The sequence below is a fragment of the Sceloporus undulatus genome, chromosome 2 (genome assembly GCF_019175285.1).
Source record: "Sceloporus undulatus isolate JIND9_A2432 ecotype Alabama chromosome 2, SceUnd_v1.1, whole genome shotgun sequence".
In the NCBI taxonomy this organism is placed as follows: Eukaryota; Metazoa; Chordata; class Lepidosauria; order Squamata; family Phrynosomatidae; genus Sceloporus; species Sceloporus undulatus.
In genome coordinates, this window is record NC_056523.1 from 55,861,041 (window position 1) to 55,875,290 (window position 14,250).

Below are 14,250 nucleotides of genomic sequence, written 5' to 3' on the forward strand. Positions count from 1 at the left end.
CATTTGTAATTGATTCTTCCATTATTCTGCTTCCCATTCACATCCTAGATTTTCTTTATCATGGTGGAGAGTGCATGTCCGGAACCCTAGATCGCAGTAGCACGTGCTTTTGGCCATCTGTCCCAGGCCATGGTCAGCCTGTTGGTACCTTCACTAGACCCTAAAAGTATTTAGAAGTTATGACAGCAAAGTTCATCAGTAATTACAAGGAACAAGTCTCAACCTGGTCCTACCTCAGGACAGGTGGGAGATTTCTGTCCCAACCAGGGACCCTAGTACCATATGTGATGATGATGATGATGATGATGATGATGCAATAACATACTGTATAAAAGCAAAGGTTTTACCTCTGCTCTGCTGACTGCATATTTTCAATCTGTGAACTTGCCACCTTTTCTGTGCGCTCTGGCTATTGCATCAGATGCGGAAGCTTTTGTAGTTTCCATCCTCGCTGTACCCCACTGGTTCCTGGTGTTTCATTTTGTCTCCAGTGTTTGTTCTGGGTGCCCTGTCCTTCCCATTGCCATGTGTTTCTGCTACTTTTGGTATACTGCGGTTGCTTCATTTCCACTTGACTTGTGGGGGCTTTCACTTTGGGTGCTGGTACTGTTGCTTACTCTTGCCTCTTGATTCTTTTGCCATATAGCTAAAACACAACACATATAGTCAGGCATCTGACACCCTGAACCTGTGGCAAATAAGCCAACACCCAATTTAAATATTTCTAGTATCCTGGGTACAGGTACACAAGCAGTGGCCTAAATACCACTTAAGGACTGGCACCTGATCCTGCTAATCTTGGAAGCTAAGGAGGGTCAGCTCTAGTTAGAAACTTGGATGGGAGAACATCAATGAATACCAGGCATTGTTAAACTATACTTTAGAGGAAGGGACGGGCAAAAACTACACCGAAAATTCTTGCCTAAGAAAACTCTAATGAATCATGGAGTCACCTTAAGTCAACTGGCAGCAGAACGCACATACACAGGTACAGGTCCCAAGAACATTTCTAAAGTGATATCTACTAAGATCTGGAAAGATCAAAGATCTCTGAAGGCAAGAAAGGGGTTGTTTAGCAACTAAGCCCCATCTTTTTGCCTCACTAAAAAGGACAACTGTCATAAGGGCTACACCTGGTATGTAGAGCACAGGCTAAAAGAAGAATCAGCAGCTGTGTTTGTCAGCCATGGGCTGATTGTGCTCGGTGATAATAATAGATGTGGTGGCATCTCTCCTCAGTAGGTCAGGAAAGCGTAACAGGCTATGATACAGTTTAAGTTCCTGGACTGTCAAACTGTCACCCTGTCACCCTAAGAATTTCCACCTTACTTTTCAGCCTATTGACCTCTTAATACCATCCTCATCCCACTTCTTAACACCCCTAGTCCTGCTACATCAAAAGCTTTCCATATCTGCACTCAATAGTTCTTGTTTTTTTCCCCACTTACATGTTCTTTGAAGACCTTGGAATACTGAGTTTTTTAGTAACATAATGACTGTGGGGTTTGGCACCATAGTCATGATGATGATGATGGTGATGATTGATATTCAAGGGCCAGTCCTCTCATTCTTGCAGCAAGTCAAGCTGGGGAAATCTGTTAATTTAGAGGCCTCTTCCCGAGTCAAAATACAAACTACATTAAATGTATAGATTGCACTGAGACTTTCTTTTTTATTTGCCAGCATGCACACGGAGCTGACTGGATCAGGACAATCATGTTGTATAGGAAGAGTTTAAATATCACTTCAGCCATTCATATCCTAAATTTAACTGTCCCTAGATGGTGGCTAAGAAAAAAGAAGGTGGAGAAAGGAAAGCCCTTTCATGGAATCAGATGGTTGGGTTGTGTGTATGTGTGTGTGTGTGTTTTTAAACACAAACAGCTGTGTGATGGTTGATCATATTTGGGGAAATTTGCAGGAAAATGGCTGGAGAGAAAAGTTTAAATCCAAAACTACCAGCACACAGTGAGTCATATACTTATTACAAGTAAAAATAGAAAGCAAGTCTCAGCTGTAATGTGCCTCATATTGCACATTTAAACATAGGGTGTATTTAGCCCATCGTTCTTATTTTTCCCATTGAGCGTTGATTCTGAGACCATTCCAACTATAATTTTTTTCAGAATAAAAAAACTCACATGAAAATTCTATGCATTTTTAATGCACATTTCCCCAATATATAGCGCAATTTGCTTAACGTATATTTTTGTACAACCATTTCCCTTTATATAATGCGGGTTTGTATGTGCTGTACACATTTTCAGGAGCACTTTCTAAATATATATATACAGTACCCTTATAGTTTTTCATTGGAGTGTTCACTTGTTGCACAATTCTGATAAGTGAAAACAGGAGCATCAAAGGCTAATTTGGTTGTCATGTTGATGTCAGATGTATGATTTTTGCTAAGTTCTTATCAAACTGAGGAAGCGCACAAAATTCTCCCCCATCTCTGGTTGCAAGTTCCCCATTTCTAATGCCATTGTGTTCATGTTCCTGGATGTTTAAAAATAGAAACAAAACCTCTGCAACCCCCATGAAGTCGATCGACAGATTCAAAAGATGCCACAAGGAGAAAACTGTCCACAGATGGGAGAGATGTTATAAGCGAGTGCATTCACATCAGCTTCTTCCCATCTATAATCCAAATTCGGTTTTCACACAGCAACCGGCCTGGAATCACTAGTTTTATGGCTGTAGTTTTGTGTCACTTTCAAGAAAAGAAGGTTTTTAAAAATTTTTTTATAAGAAGTAATCTATTTTTCCTTCAGTGTTCATCTGGATATCTGAGGTTGGCCGAGAGAGCAAAAGAGAAGGAAGGTAGCGGCCAAATGAAAAGGCACTGTAGCATCTTTGTTGTCAAGGTCCAGTGCATGTGCTCTCAAATCAGAGAAATTGATACTACCCTTGCAGAAAAGTCCTGTATTCTGGCATTATGAAATAGTGTTGACATGATGAGCTTGTAAGAAGAGCTTTAAAAAAAGGAAGTGGTTTTAAGACAACAGGGAAAGGCATGAGGAAGAAGGGGTGGTAAATGCTTGGCATTTGTCACATAAAGGGGAGAAACTACAAGAGGGGATGGGGAGAGATGGGCTGAGAGGATAAAGCAGGCCCCTACCACACTGCCATGGCACCATTCTACATGTCTCCTAGTGCGGAGAGTGTGCTTCCAGAGGCAGGGCACTCCACCCACTTCACTGTCCCCCCCGGGCACTAGGAGGCCACTGTACAGCATTTTAAAAAATTATAGAGTTAAAATTACAAATTCCATTGTTACAAAACTGGCATATATAAATAAAAAGAAGTTTGTCCCAACCAGTTTCAACATGCTAATGAAGGCATCTTACAAACAGAGGTCCCTTCCTGACTTCCACTGAAGATCTGTCAATGGGATTAGCATGTCTGAGGGAAGAACTTCACAATTTTCCATCACATGCCAGTCTGGCATCCTTCCCTGAAGTTGCATTCTCCTCTTGGGTGAAATGCCAACTCCAGCTCCATCCCGGTCTTCTATCCAAGCCTTGGCTTGCTCATTGCTGGCCTGACCAGGCGCGGTGTAAATCTATGTAAATCGACTGAGATACTCCAGGTCAGAGTTTGATAATAATATGCTGCACTATGGTCTACCATTCCTGCAATATGGCTGTGCCACACCCTCCCTTTCCCACTGTTCCTCACTACCTACTTCAGAGATGTTCAAGGGGTAAAAAAATCAAGAATTTTATACCATATACATAGATATGCTAAGAAGAGGGGGGAGGAGACATAAAGGACAAGTCATTCCCTTGTGATATGTAACGGTTATTTAACATTCTGTCTGCCTCTCTGCGTTCATTAACTAGTACTTTTCGTTCTGAGAAGAACAGAGTCTCTCTTCACCTCCTCCTCCTCCCACCCCCAGTGAGTTCCCTGAAGGCGGGTCATTGCCAGTGACCAAGGAACAACGAGCTCACACCTTTCAGGCTGCAAAACCTCCACCCTCTTTGCTCACAGGGATGTGGCAAGTCATGCCTATCTGGAAATAGCCGCCAACCCGGTCAGGTTTCTCCCCCAACACACACACATATACCCTCCCTCCAAGCAAGAGGTCCTCTCAACGGGAGAAAATGAATGTGTTACATGACACATAATCCCTGTAGTGCTGTGAAAAGCCTAGGAAAAGCCTGATCCTCTTTCACCGCTACAGTCAGTTGCACTAGTGGTGACAATTCCAATTGTTGTTAGCTGCCCATGAGATAATTGTTGTTAGCTGCCTTGCGTTGGTTCCAACCATAGGACCCCGTGAATGAGACATCTCCAGGATCCCATGCGCCACTGATCTGCCAGATCCTCAAGCCCTTGCTTATAACCCTCCTGATTGGTCTATCCATCTGGTCTGTGGTCTTCTTCCTTTCTCATACCTACCTTTCCTAGAATAATTGTTTGGCTAGTGATCTGTGCCTTCTCATTATATGGCCAAGTTGGTAGTCTCAACTTGATCATTTTGCTTCAAGGAGAGCCCTGGTCTGATCTGTCAAGAAACCCAAGAATAGGACCCACTGCAATGGATCAAACACAAGGAAAAGAGATTCCACCTCAACATAGGAGGAATTCCTGACAGGAGGAGTCGTTCAACAGTGAGACACACTCCTTGGTGTTTGGGGAGTCTCCTTCTTTGGAGGTTTTTAAACAAAGGCTGGGATGGCCATTTGTCGGGAATGCTTTGATAGTAGCTTCTACAATGGCAGGGGGTTGGACTGGGGGCCCTTGAGGTCTTCCTCCAGCTCCTATGATTCTAAAACAATAAAACAAAAAATTCATAACAAAGTCCACAGGGATACTCAATGACAGGGCCTAAAGGAAGAGGTGGGAATGGGTAGCCTTCAAATGCATGACTTGGAGTTCTCATCAGCTCCAGCTCAGCATAGCCAAAGAAAAGGATGATAGGAGATGGAATCCAACAATATCTGGAGAACCCTGACACAATCTCCATACCTGCCACAGAAAAGTAAAGTTGTATCACAAATTACATCACAAAGTATAAACAAGGGACACCTGTGATATTTACTCAGCCACTTTCTGAAGAGTAAATCCAAATAACAATGTGCTCACTTTGGGTGGATATTTGAGATTTCTTTTCAAATCTGTACAAAACAGAGCATGTCTGGGGAAAGGGGGGATCAATTTCCCAGACGAAGGAAATCCTTGAAGAAATATATCAGAACAATAAATAAGAAGTAGAAAATATTAGATTGCCCCAAAGTGTGGGGGTTAACCCTCAATCCATAATTTGGTGGGCTCATGTAGTTAAATATAGCTGCAGCCTGTATATATCACGACTCATTTCCATTCACTGCCAATACTCCTAGGAAATCATGGATGCTGCTGCTGCATTTGAAATTCATAACTAACAGCCTTATAGGGCCCTGCCATACAAAACATGTGCCTAACCTTCCCACTGAAACCAATGGGACTTAATATTGCTTACTGTTGACTGGATCCATCCATAGTAATTAAGCTTGGCTCATTAAGCGCACTCTAAAGAAAAAGTCTAGCCACGTACTGGAATATCACTCAATTGCTTCTCTGACTTGTGTGTCTGATCATTATCATTTAAGAATAGCCTTAAGAAGTTCTCAAGCTTTTCAGAACTCTTGAAAGCCAAGGAATAATTGACAAGGAGGAAAATCTCACACAGAGAGAAAGAGAGAGGGGAATTCACAAGAGGTTCAATACTCACACATGGGGACTTTTTCTATGTTAAACATCTCCCAAATGCATAGACAAGAAATTTGCTCCATTTGTGGTTTGGTGCTAAAGTGCCATTTGAAAAACATGGCCAAGCATGGGCAATGAACAAGGAAAGCCTCAAAGGGAAGTGTGATTTCAAATTCTTCTCAGATACAAAGGTTATTTGTGTTGTGATCTTAGGTTAATTTTAAAGATAATCTCGTGTAAAGATTCTTCGCTATTGTAAGGTGCACCACTTGATAGAGTTAGTCTTACCATTAAGGAGACTGCGGCAAGTATGGGTGATAGCTTGCTCTCACCATAAGTTTTCAGCTTCCAAATTTCTAGCATTGCAAGTAACTTCGGCTCCATTGAGTGTTTAGAAATAGAGTTTTAAGCAGCCAAATAAAGTGGCAGGCACAGTCCCAAGAGATTATGAACACACGTAAATATGAGGTTAGGTGTGTCCTCACTCTTAGAAGTGCTAGAAATTTGGAATCTGAATGAATTTTTATTGAGGGCAGAATTTTGTCTTTGAGGTAATGTCCCTGATTGTCTCTCTCCTCTATAGCTACATCTTAATTATTTGTTTTATTGTATTTTTTCTGTCTGGGAAGGACAGAAATCATCTAAGATTTGCTGCTTCCTATGCCAAATAAACTGTTTACTTTGAATACATGCAGCTTGAGTTGGGGACAGGCGTTTGTTGCGCTGCCTCAGTAGCATCATGCTTGGGCTATTCCTACATTTGAACACACTTCCCAGAATTGTTTTGCTTAACATGAAGAGTGTCAAGAAGCTATGCTGGTGGAGAATGATGGTTTTTGTGCATTTATCCTGGGCAAAATAATGTTTGAAAACCTGAAATCCTGGACCATGCCAACCACTACCAGGTCAGGATGCACAGGGAAGCCATTGAAATCCACAAACACCTGACAATTTCAACCGGAAAGAAGAACCCTTAAAGTGAACAAATTTGGCTACCAGTCCGAGGAATAGCAAAATAGGGACGCAGCAAAGCAATGGGAAACCACTCAGAGTCAGGGGCTTCCCAGCAATAATGATCACCAATTGACAGACATTAATCCTCCTTTGCATTAGCCTCTCAGCCCTGAGGCCTGCCATCAGCACAGAACAATACACATGCAAATCACTCCTCTTCATTCCCAGGCTCACACAGTACATATACCACCAACTTTTTCCAGGCAAAGCATTTCCTGAAGATGCCAGCCACGAATGCTGGTGAAACATCAGGAAGAAAATTTTATAGAACATGGCCACATAGCCTGAAAAACCCACAAAAAACCATGGCATGCTGGCCATGAAAGCCTTGACTTCCATTGCTATGCATAAATGGGGGGGGGGGGAAAGGCACTCTTTTAACTTCCCCTGGATTACTTTTCCAGGGCATAAACCATTACATCATCTTACTGTCCTGACCAGGATTAAAATGATATGACGTCTTTTCTGCTGCTGCTCCCTGCACTGCTGTCTGCCTGTGGTCTTGGTGCCAAATCAATCCAACCAACAGGAAAGATTAATCCATGAAAATCATTAGACACAGTGCAGGCAAATGATCAGAGAGGAGCAAATGAAATGCACAAGCAAGTCCAGCAAAAAAAAAATAGGGAAGCCCTTGGGAGAAAAAATGGCCTGTCCAACAGTTTTTTTATCCCTCTTTTAACAATAAGATATTAAGTCATCCATGGCTTTGTCCTGAGCTTTCTAGAAAAACAAACAAACAAAAACCCTGACATGGTGAAAGACAGGCCAGAAGATAACTGCATCAGCAATTACATAATGTTCATAGCTGTCTTTAGTTGTAGTTTTTTCTTTTCTTCGTAAACACTATGAAGGGATCTGGTGCTATAGTCTTTCTGTATTACTCTCTGCAATTTCAGTCACCATGCACCATCAGGTGCATGCAAGTGTGTGTAAAACTATCTTTGCTTTTTCAATTTGTTAAATAGATATATTCAATAAAAATAGCGAAGGAAGGAAGGAGGAAGGAAAAGGAAAAGAAAAAGAAAAAAAGAAAGAAGGAGTATATGCATGTTGGTCTCAGTGTGACAAATATAAAACACTACATTTTGAGCTACGGATAGGAGAAGTGATCTGGATTTGGAAATCTGGGTCCTATTCCTGCTGCTTGGGCCATTCTCTTCTGTCTCAGTCCTGGACTATAAACATGATGACAATGCTACCTTACATTATTGTTTTAATGATAAATAAAATAATGTTATAAAACTATAAAGTGAGACTATGCTATAGAAATGATAATGTTAATAAATCCAGTGGTTCATAACTTCCTACTGTCAAGCTAAATCCCCCTCCCTTCCCTCCACTCCCCTCCTGAAACCATGAACAGCAGCACAAGAATCAAATTGTAGATTATCTTCAGGGTTTTACTGGGCTGTGAGCTTTCTTGCAGGCTACCCAGCAAGGGAAAGCTTTCTGAATCAGGCCCTTATCATTTAAACCATATTACAATTCAACATGAAAAATACTCGCCCCAGATGCATAGAATAAAGCATCTTGAGATGCAATAGAAGTACCCCCATTCAATAAAGATATTAACCTAAGCCTCCAAAAATGGTGGGGGAAGAATAATTACATCATTTTTGCTTTGAGTTTATGAAAAGTGTCCATTTATAAAACTAGGTGACAGCACAATTCATAAGCAGACCAGCTATTAGATCCCTTTTGATCCTTATTGCCTGGAGCTTATTTAACAACTTTTCACAAAACCCAAGTTTGACACATAGGCAGGGCTGGGGAAGGGAAGATGAGCTCAGCAGGGAGTAATTTCCCCCTCTCCTCAGCCTCCCCCAGTAGGTGCTCCTCTTTTCCCAAGCACTAGTACAATTACTGCTGACGCCTTTCTAGCTGGAAATGTTATCTCTTATTTAAGATCCTAGAACAGGTGGTGCTCTATTCATGATATAAATGTCTCTGTTCCCTCCCCTTTGGAAAGGAAACTTTTGGCAAGGAAATCACAAAGGAAGACAGAAAGAGAACTACTACAAACTAAATTACTTACATTCCACAAATTCCAGTCCATAGCAATGGTATGAACAAAGACTTGGCTCATGGCACATTAGATATACTAACATAAGAGTCTCTCAGGAATCTTCTCAGAGAGGGTATAAATACATTTTTAACCTGAGTTTTTATTATCACTCTGTACTCGCATCTAAAGAAAGAGTTACATTTCCAAAAGCTGATGTAAAAATCAAACCAGTTAGTCTTAAAAGTGCCTGCCACTTCGTTTTTTCCTCCCTTCATCCTTTATGATGCTGCATAGAACTAATGCAGCTACTTCTTTGAAAACTACAATGGACTAGATCTATAATATTATCAGCGAAAGTGCAGTGTCACTCTTGATCTGATCACATATCCTGGTGGCGGCAATGGCTAAATGCCTGTACTGCAGCCCATTCACTCGAAACCACAAGGTGCGAGTTCAAGACCAGCAAATGGGTCCAAGCTCGACTCAGGCTTGCATCCTTCTAGTCGCTAAAATGAGTACCCAGACTGTTGGGGGCAAATAAGCTCTTGCTAATTAGCTTACTGCTGTTCACCGCTAGATCTTTGGAATAGCGGATAAATAAAACAAATTATTATATTATATTATTATTATTATTATATTATTATATTGGCTTTAACTCTAAAACACTTTTGAAAAGAAAAAAGAAGGCGAAGGGAAAGATACTTTTGTGTTTCGATATATTCAGAGTTCAAAAGGAACTCACTTGAGTTCTTAAGGCAAGAGTCCTGAGTGTCAGAATAAAATGCTGCAGCTGATACTGGAAATGCCAGAAATTATCCAGGAGAACAGAAATATTGTTGGCTATCACCACCACCCCCCACCCTCCCACACACCCCCAGAACTACAGCACAAAACTACAGCCCTCCAGCAACCGCCTGACATATTGAACCCAAGTCACACTGGGTCCAGTAGAACTTATTTCCCCGTAAACATATATTGGGTTGGGTTTGTGAAGCTGTAATCTTACACCAGAGTGACCAGATGTCATAACTTCAAAGGAGGACAAGGCTCCACATAATGCAGGATAGTCAAGAAAATACAAGATATTACAAAATAAAAAAATAAAAACCCGATATAAATATACATTTATTTCATGTGCTTATTTAATGGGGAAAAAATTCCTAGAAAAGCAGCAGACAGTCTTGCCTCAGAGCTTGCAGAGCACTTTTTCTTTGAGAGGAAAAGGACAGCAAACATGTTAAGCAATGGACTGCTTGATAATCCCTCTAAAGCTAGTTTTTAAGGCTCCTCTCATGCAGAAGAGACAGGATACTGAATAGACATCATGAGCCTGGGGAAAGTCTTGTCTGCTGCCTCCAAGCTGTCTTGGATGAAACCGATTATCTAGACCCATTTCAAACCGGCTTCAGGACAGGCTTGGGGTTGAGACTGCCATGGTTGCCTTGACTGACGATCTGCGTCTGAGCATCGATAGGGGTAGTGTGACCCAGTTGGTGCTCTTAGACCTCTCAGCGGCTTTCGATAGATAGATCACGGCATCCTCCTGGACCCACTTGGGGGGATTAGGTATCAAGGCACTGCATTGCAGTGGTTCTGGTCCTACCTCTCAGGCAGGTCCCAGAGGGTGCTGCTCGGGGACAGGCTCCAAAAGAGGGAGCTTCCTTGTGGAGTCCCTCAGGGAGCTATTTTGTCCCCACTGTTGTTTAACACTATATGAAGCCACGGTGAGATCATACGGAGTTAGGTGCTGGGTGCTATCAGTTGCTGATGACACCCAATCTATTCCCCATGTCTCGTTCGTTGGCCTCGAATTCATGGCATCTCTCTCTCTCAATGAATGTCTTCGGGCGGTAATGGGCTGGATGAGGAAAAACAGATGAAGCTGAATCCGAACAAGACGGAGGTGCTCACGGTAGTGGCCCTGAAACCAAGAATTGGGTTGCAAACCACCAGTCCGGGACGGGGTCACACTCTCCTCTAGTGACTGTGTTCGCAGTCTGGGGGTGCTCCTTGACTCGTTGTTCCTGATGATAGATCAGGTGAATGCGACCGTCAGGAGCGCCTGTTATCAGCTTCGGCTGATACGCCAGCTACGCCCTTTCTGGAAGTAAGGGATCTCGAGACAGTTGTGCACGCGCTGGTAACCCACCCTACGCCTTGACTTCTGTAATGCGCTTCTACATGGGGCTACCCTTGTGCCTGGCGGCAAACTACAGCTGGTTCAAACATGGCAGCCAGGCTTGTGTCAGGAACATCCAGAAGGGACCATATCACTCCGGTTTTGAGGTCCCTCCACAGGCTGCCTATGGTTTCCGGGCCCAGTACAAGGTGTTGGTTATTACCTTTAAAGCCCTAAATGGCTAGGTCCAAGCTATCTCAGAGACCGCCTCTTCCCATACAATCCTCCCCGCGCTCTCTGGTCCTCTGGGAGGAACTTGTTGCGCCTCAAAAATCGAGGCTTGCGGTGACTCCAGGAGGGCTTTCTCTGTTGTCGCCCCAGGCTCTGGAACGACCTGCCAGATGAGATCCGTCAATTAACATCTTTGGGACAGCTTCAATGGGCAATTTTCACACGGAGGCAAGCATCATTAAAATGTGATTAAATCATGCTAATAGTGTGATCGGGGGGAAGAGTATCACACCCTCGCATGCTTCTCCCATTCATGTCCCATGCATAAACTGTAAGGACATACACTGGTTAATAACAGAAACTCCTGCTATTACCCCACAGACGCAACCATTACAGTTCACACACATGACATGAACAGGAGATGTGTGTGGGGGTTTGCTAATCTTTAACAGTGGTATAAGCATAATTTAATCACATTTAATGATGCTTGCCTCCTCCATGTGAAAGAGCCCATAGTTGTGATCAAAATAGAGGGACATTTTGGAATCCTCCTGGACCCTTAGACAGAAGGTTGAAATGTAGGACATGTCCAGGCAAAGGAGGATAATTATTATATTATTATTATTATTATTATTATTATTATTATTGTATCCCGCCTCTCCTTGTATTGAGTTTGAGGCGGGTAACAACAAACATAAAGAACAATAAAATAGAACACAACAAACCACAAGTAAAAATATAGCAAAGCATATAAAATCCAATCCTATCTCCCTCCCACCTTAAAATAGCATTAAAAACCATAATCCCAACTGAGAGTGAACATTCCGAGAGGTCAATTTGGGAATGCCTGCCGGAAGAGATCCATTCTTATTGCCTTCTTAAAGGCCTCCAAGATGTTTAAGACGGATCTCTTCCAGCAGGTCATGCCAGACTTTGGAGCAGCAACAGAAAATGTCCTCTGGGAAGTAGTTACTAGTCTAGTTTTCTCTAACTGCAGTATGTAGAGTGTGGGAAGGATTGTATGGGAGGAGGGCGTTCCTCAGGTAACGCTGACCCAAGCCATGTAGGGCTTTATAGGTAAGACAACACCTTTATGTGCCCGGAAGATGTCTGGTCACCCTGTTCTACACACACATAACTGGGAGTAGAGTGAAGCAGGGTTGCTACCTTATGAAGTCTTCCACTCAACATTGTATCAGTGCACCTCCAAAAGGCAGTTAGCCAAAAGAGGAGAGTGAATTAGATTACAACGCAGTGCTGTTGTCTCAGTAAAATGTAAACACACTGTTTGTCTCTGAACAAAGGTGTCCATTAGCCTCACCATAGCTTGCTGATGGAAGTTTGTAATACAAACATATCTGAGGGGACAGGCTGGGATACTAAGGTGGGATACAAACCGCTGCTTTGCGGCGGTCCCCCGCCGGTGCCATTTGCTCCGCGCGGGAGCCGCAGCAGCCAAACGCACGGCTCCCGCGTGGAGCAAAAAAGAAGCCCATTCCAGAGCTTCTTTCCGCGGTGCACTGATGATGTGGAATTGACAACTGAGTTGCTGCTTTTAAAGTCACAGAACTCTGAAGCTGAAAGCTGTTCCTCAGGACTCTCACTCACAGCAACTCTAATGACTAACCCTATTCACATGGTGAAAATAATCCAGGATGAACTGGGATGAACCTCTGTTGTTCACATGCATCCCGAATGCACCCAATTTAGTTGGGGGGGGGGGCTGCCAAAAAAACCAATTAATCAGAATAATCTATACTACCCCCCCCCATGTTTTTAAAAAAGATTCGCATAGTCAGCAGTGAGAATAACCAATGTGAATAGACATGAGATAACTCAGGATTTAACTCTTGTGCCTTGAACATGTTTCAAATACATTGATGCCATGGAGATTATTGCAGGACAAATAACCCCGACTGCTCCCTAACAGGATGCAGCTAGGTTGCGGGATACAGGCGGGTATATCGCTTGTAATTCACCACCGATTCCACTGGGCAATTGGCAATCCCCATCCCAGCTGCATCCAGGGTCCCAGGTGCTCTTTGGAGGCCGCTTTTCAAAGACGGAAAGTTCCCGTCCCCTGAAGCACTTCTGGGAACTGGGATGCAGCCGGAATATAATCACCTAGTGGAATCAGCAGCAAAATATGAGCAATAATACCTGCTTGCATCCCTCAACTCAGCTGTTAGGGAGCAGTCAGATTATCTGTCCATGCGATAATTTCCCATGTTTATTCAACTGCTGGCATCCCACAGGTTTCATGTTGCCCAAATGTTGCAGTATTTTTCATCAAAAGTTGGTTCCATTGAGGTCAACCAGGAAGGTCAAACAGGGTTTCAGCACTGCTTAAATCATGGTGAGGGAGAGGACAGATCCTTTTAATCAAAGAGATTAACGAAACCTGCATGCAAATCACTTCTTAACCAATCATGGCCCCTCCCACATTCTTCACGAAACAGTAGCAAAAGGGAGGTGGAACCCTCTCCCCCAATAATTCAAGCCCAGGAATGAAGCTTAAGACAGAAATCCTATGGATACTTTTGAGGAGTAAGTCACACTGAATGAGGGAGCCAGCCTTTGAAATGTTCAGATCTAGAGGGATGCCAATTCTGTATGTTTTGTTTTTAAAAAGAACTGACCAAAATCCACAAATATTACAGAAATAATGTGTCATTTAACCAATCCAGATGTGGGTCCTTCCTGAATCGTATTCCTGTTCTTGATGTGATCTTTACTCTTCTAGCAAGACAGTAGGGCAGGTCAATATTACTACTGCAAATGGGGACTTGATGCTAAGAGAGAGGATGGCTTACCAAACGGAGGCTTGATGGCCATCCATCAAGAGTGCTTTTATTGTGGGTTCCTGTATGACAGGGGCTTGGACTGGATGGCCCTTGTGGTCTCTCCCAACTCTATGATTATATGATCCTATAATTTCCCAAGCCATCTAAGAGTCAAAGACAGAGGCAGGTTTCAGACCAGGGAACTTTTTTCATTACTCATTTTCTTAGCTGTTATCCCACATTCATTCTCTAGCATAACAAAATGTATCTGAGACATGCTATTTATAATGACAGATTGCCTTGGGATGTGGAAGGCTCACTTTGCTGAATGCATTTAAGAAGAGGTTGGTCTGTCCAGGCCTGTGTAACTACATCCTGTATTGTGGATCCTACAC